Source organism: Anas platyrhynchos, chromosome 1 (assembly GCF_047663525.1).
Source record: "Anas platyrhynchos isolate ZD024472 breed Pekin duck chromosome 1, IASCAAS_PekinDuck_T2T, whole genome shotgun sequence".
NCBI lineage: Eukaryota > Metazoa > Chordata > Aves > Anseriformes > Anatidae > Anas > Anas platyrhynchos.
Genome location: NC_092587.1, coordinates 34,689,132 through 34,694,396, shown reverse-complemented (window position 1 = coordinate 34,694,396; position 5,265 = coordinate 34,689,132). Strand labels below are relative to the sequence as shown.

At 38.6% G+C, this 5,265-nt stretch overlaps 1 long non-coding RNA gene across 1 annotated transcript; it reads right to left on the bottom strand.

Annotated features, from left to right (window-relative positions):
* Nucleotides 1-453: 453 nt before the first annotated feature.
* Nucleotides 454-4,919, bottom strand: LOC140001424 (uncharacterized). Its single transcript, XR_011806644.1, has 3 exons — nucleotides 4,728-4,919; nucleotides 3,541-3,641; nucleotides 454-824 (listed from the first exon to the last, which is right to left on the bottom strand). It is a non-coding gene; the product is annotated as an uncharacterized lncRNA (long non-coding RNA).
* Between the last annotated feature and the right edge of the window lie 346 nt (nucleotides 4,920-5,265).

Sequence of the window (5,265 nt, the reverse complement as noted above, 5' to 3'; positions counted from 1 at the left end):
CAACATTAGGAAGTGTAAATCTCCCACACAACAAAACACTCCTTAACTCTTTGTTACTTTTAATATGTTTACTCTTCAAGGCTTTCACGTTCTAACAGAGAAAGCATGACATTTGAGCATCCTACCAGCTGCTGAATGTTCAGCATAGTGAGATTTTCGCCATGTCATGAATGGATGCTTTTAAAGGGCATCAATTTCTCGCCTGAATGGAAATCATAATCTTGTACACAGTATGTCTTGTCGTCGTTCCTGTCAATACTCAACACTATATTTATGGAAAGGACATGGTTTTGTTAGTAACCGTTCCTATTGCTCTTAATCCTTTCATTGTTTTATATCTCTTGGATTTTCTTCCACATTTAGAGAGACTTTTAAGGTAGGACTAAAGAAAGTTGGAATAAAAATATGAGCTATTCACAAACAGTGTGCTATGACCTAACCAAATTAAATAGGGACAGCAGGAGCATAGTTTTATTTACATCTGAGCTTTACTCAGCTGCAGTGAGGAGATGTTTACAGCTTTTCATTTGTGTTTCCTATTGCTGGTAAAACAGTTCCCAAGAAGCATTTAGAGTTACTTCATGAGTACATCTTTCTCAGCTGACTTTATGCACTGTTTCAGCACCGTTTCATCACCATCACTGTGAACTTTTTCTTCTTATCCAATACACTAAATAGGAAGTGGCAATTCCACCATCACCATATTTCTGCAAATGGAGTGTTCCTTGGCATAGGCATAGTTCTCCCCAGCAGTCAGTCATAACCTTGAATAGTGGAAAGTAGGTTTAGCTGACAGAAGAGCCCATCCAGGAGGTCACAATGAACTGGAAAAAATAATGCAAATATGAACTTTGCAACAACACTGTTATGGCAGCCTTAAAAAGCAAGAATCTGCTCATAGGGGATTGTCAAGAGAGGAGCTTTTGGTACATGTCCAGGATCTGTTGTCTCATCCCTGTACGATAAAGAGGTTTATAGCTCCTCTGAGTGGATGACTCCTCCCCCAAACTCACCCTCTTCTTGTGTAATACTGTGATGACATTTATATTGTGACAGATGTCACAGAAATGACATTCTAAGATAATTTGGATTCAGGCTCAACTAGGCTGTTCAAATTAAAAAGTTCCTGAGGTAAAAACACTCCAAACCTCTATGCCATGCATCCATGTAGAATGCCTATGTCACAGTCATAACTGACTGTCTGCAGAAAGAGACATCCATGGATATGATATGCTTACAAACTTTCCAAAATATGCTTGCTGCCTTGGCTGCTTTCAGATATTTAAATTAAATTTCTGATATACCAAGTTTTTTGAGGATCACAAAGCCACAGGACGACTCAGGCTGGAAGAATCCTGTAGTGCAACTTCCAACACAAAGCAGGGTCTGAAGTCAGACCAGGTTACTCAGGTCTTCATAGAATAGTTTTAAAAATCTCCAAGGATGGAGACTTCATAAGATTTAAAACAAAAAACAACAACAAACAAACAAATGAACAAAAAACAATCAAGAAAAAAAAACCACAAAAACAAACAAAAAATACAACAAAATACACCTTCCATTAGCATTTTCATAGTGTGTGTAATGAGAAAAAGGGATGTTATTGTATCTTTACACACAGAAGATTAGTATAGAGAAAAAATTTATGACAAAATGAACTTGACACCTTTTCCCTCTCCAATAGCTCAAAATGTCCATTTCTATTACACTTTCCTTTTGTTTGCCTTTCACTTGTACGGGCTTCTCCTCCATTACATATAAAATGTTGCAAAGAGCCATAGCATGAGGCATGTATAAATCGGCAAACATCTGGCTGGCTTTCTTTGGTGTGAGCTGTAGGGCATCTCCCATGTTTTATAAATATCACAGTCCCACATTTTCTTTTCAAGTAATGGTTCAGATTTTTTTTTTTTTTCCATATGTTGTTTTTCCAATCCCAATCAAATTTTTAGAGAAGTAACTAGGATAAGTAACATTCCAAAATACCAGTCTGAGCTTCTGCGGATGACATGTTTTAGGAAAGCAAGCAGGCATCTATTCAAACCATAAATGTTCTCAGGGGGATAGACGTTTTCTCTGTTTTCAAAACTAAACCAAATCTATAAAACCCTATTTGTTTTATTCTGCTTTTGTTGAAGAACCTTCACCTTTTCTGAAGATTCCCCTTCCCTCCTTTATACTCCTGAATGTTCTTCTCTCCTGCCTAATTGCCTACCTCCCTCCCATTTCTGAACATGGTCTCTGTCTTCCTTCTGTTTGGTTATGTGATAAAAGCATTTGCTTGTGCAAAAAGGAGCACAAAGAGGCAACACTAGATGGGAGATCCAAAATAATGCCCTGTCCGTGCTACTCCCAGGACCTTCACAGGCCTATCTTCAGGTAGGAGTACAGGTGCCCAATGGCTGGTGAGAAACCCAAATTAAGGACTCAGAGGAAGTAAGGCCTGCCAGAGCTGTCGGAGGAGGAGGCCCTCAGCCCCAGGTTCCATCTAGATGAGTCAATGCTGTATTAAGGTTTGGATGAGGGTGGGGTTGCTGACTGGGGGTATGGGGCACAATGTGGACTGCAAGGGAAGACCATTTCAGGATTTCACAAGACTTATTAAGGGCTGTATGGAGGAGGAAGTGGGGAAAATAAAGGGATAATGGGAGGGCTATTTATGTTTGAATAGTTTGCTAGTTGTGATGCTTGGGGCTTATATATGCCCAGGTGCTATTAGGTGAAGATACTGAGGATTACATGGGCCAGTTACTGGGCAGACTGGGTGTCTAAGCCCAGCTGCTGTCTATGTTTGTGTGAATATCGTGTGTGCTATCTCTGTGACCAGACATGCAATGCATACATGTGCTTACTGGGAATCCATGCTTAGCCTCACTATTGACTGGACCTTGGTCACAGAGATGCAACAGCCTCACCACTCTTCAGCTGCCAGATCCAGCCTGATTCCTCATAACATTCTTCTTTTCACTGTGGGCTTTCTGCTTGGGAGCTGATAACACTGCCTCATTTCAAGAGCTTTTTCACTCCTTCAACATGGTTATATGTTTCAAATTCTCATAAAATGTGGAGCTCACTGCACTGGTAACTATGAATAGGAGAATCCCTGATTATTAGAAAAGAAACAACCTGATTTAGGAGCACTTAAGATATCTGTCTTCTTTACTCTCTTGTCTCTCTTTCTTTCTCATCTTCCCCTCTCCCCATTAGAAACAATTACCTTACTGCTTCTTTCTTTATATTTACTTATACACTTGTCTACCTTGGATTCCCTACCAAATAATGAAGATGTGCTAGATGAGCTATCGTACCAGACAGCAGCTCAGAGAAGAACAACAATACAAGAAAACAAAAACTTACTTCCAAAATTCTAAAATAACTTTCCAGTTCTAATTCATGTGTCTTTGTGAGTCCCCACTCTGTCCTAGTCAGATTTCCAGAGGGTAGGAAGAAGACTTGTCTGCATGTCAAGTATAGTGTGAAATCTGAAGGCACTCTTTACCATAAAGTAAAACCAAAACAGAAAAGAAAATACAGGCTTACCCTAAAATATCTGAAGAGAAACATCATTACCTGACCGAACAGTCAGCTTTGCAGATTGTCCATGTATAGCACAAATTTCCCAGCATTTATCTGATCTGTATCTGAACAAAAAAAATGTTCCTTTTGACTTTATCCTTACTGAAAAAAAGTTCAATACCACATCTAAGTCATTGCATACAGGATGATGTGGTGCCATTCCTCCATCTTCACCTTCCAACCTAAATGTGGGATTATGATCTATCTCCCAGCTGAAATACCTTACTTATTGAAAAAGTTGATAAGATGCGAGGGTTATTACCATGTACCTCAAATCTTGTAATGAACTTTACTGTGCTCAAGTATCACTAATGAGCAAGGTTACTTCTGTGAAAACGCACAATTTGCTTATGGTACAATGGGAGTAAGGTAGCTTCAAAGTGGAAATCAGATGAGAAACGTCATTCCAATTGATATGATTTTGGAGCTGATTTAGAATAGTTCCTGATAATAGGATGTACTTTCGCTTTTATCTTGCATATTTTAAGGATCAAGTGTATTATCAAGTATCTAATCCTAAAAATTACAGAGCAGTTTTGCTGATAAAAGACCCAGTTAATAAATCATGTACTGAACTAAATCTCAATGGTGATGCTTAGTTCTGCTTTTACAAAGGCAGATTAATTTACATGCTATAGACACAAGGTTATTAAGAAGAGCTGAAAGAAATTAGGATTTAGGTGCAAAAGTCTAAATATGGGAGAGTTGTCTTGTCAAAGCAAATGAGGTATTTCAATTTTAATTCTCTCAGCTACTGGTTTGCTGGTAATATGGAAGAATGTAGTCTAGATTATTATTATTATTATTTTTAAACTGACAAAAAAAAAAAAGAGACAGACTCAGGAAGAGACAGCTGAGCCATGAGGATTGTGTCAGACCATGGAACAACAATGATGGTGATCTTGCTCTCCCTTTTGACTTTTCCAGCCTAGAAATATTCTGTTCTTTCAATCTCTTATAGTTTGATTTTTCTTGACCATTTCATTGTTACTGCTGTCTTCTGCATTTTCTCTGGTTTATCTGTGTTTTCTGAAAGTGTGCTACTGAAAACTGAACTCAAGAGGATGCCCCTGTGGTTACTTGTAGAACAGAATGCTTGCCTTCTTATATGCCGCACTCCCCAAATTAATACATCCCCAAATTATATTTACCTTCTTTACAAGGGCAACACACTGTTGACTTGTGTCTAGTTTGTGGTTCTTCTGTCTCCTAGATCCTATTCTGCTGTGTAGCTACATAGTCATTTCTTTCCCATGTCATCCCAGGCTGGATGTGGCTCTGGGCAGCCCTGCTCTAGAGGTTGGCAACCCTGCCCAGAGCAGGGGATTTGAAACTATCCTCTGGATGACATTTGAGGTACTTTTCAACCCAGGCCATTCTATGATTCTATGATTCTATGATATGTGTGCATTTGAGTTTCCTGTAGTGTTTTGCAGGTGTTGTTCAATTTTACTGTATCAGTCTCAATCCATTTCACCAATTTATTATGATTATTTTGAATTTTAAGTTTATTCTCCAAAATGCTTGCAGTCCCTCTCAGCTTTATTATCCACAAATTTTATAAGCAGCTTTTCCTTTCCATAATTCACATTGTTCATGAAAACACTCTCTAGAAGTGTGGTTTCCACTTAATACCATCTTCAAGTGGGATGCAGCCTACAGATAATTGCCTTAAAAATGGCTCTTTGA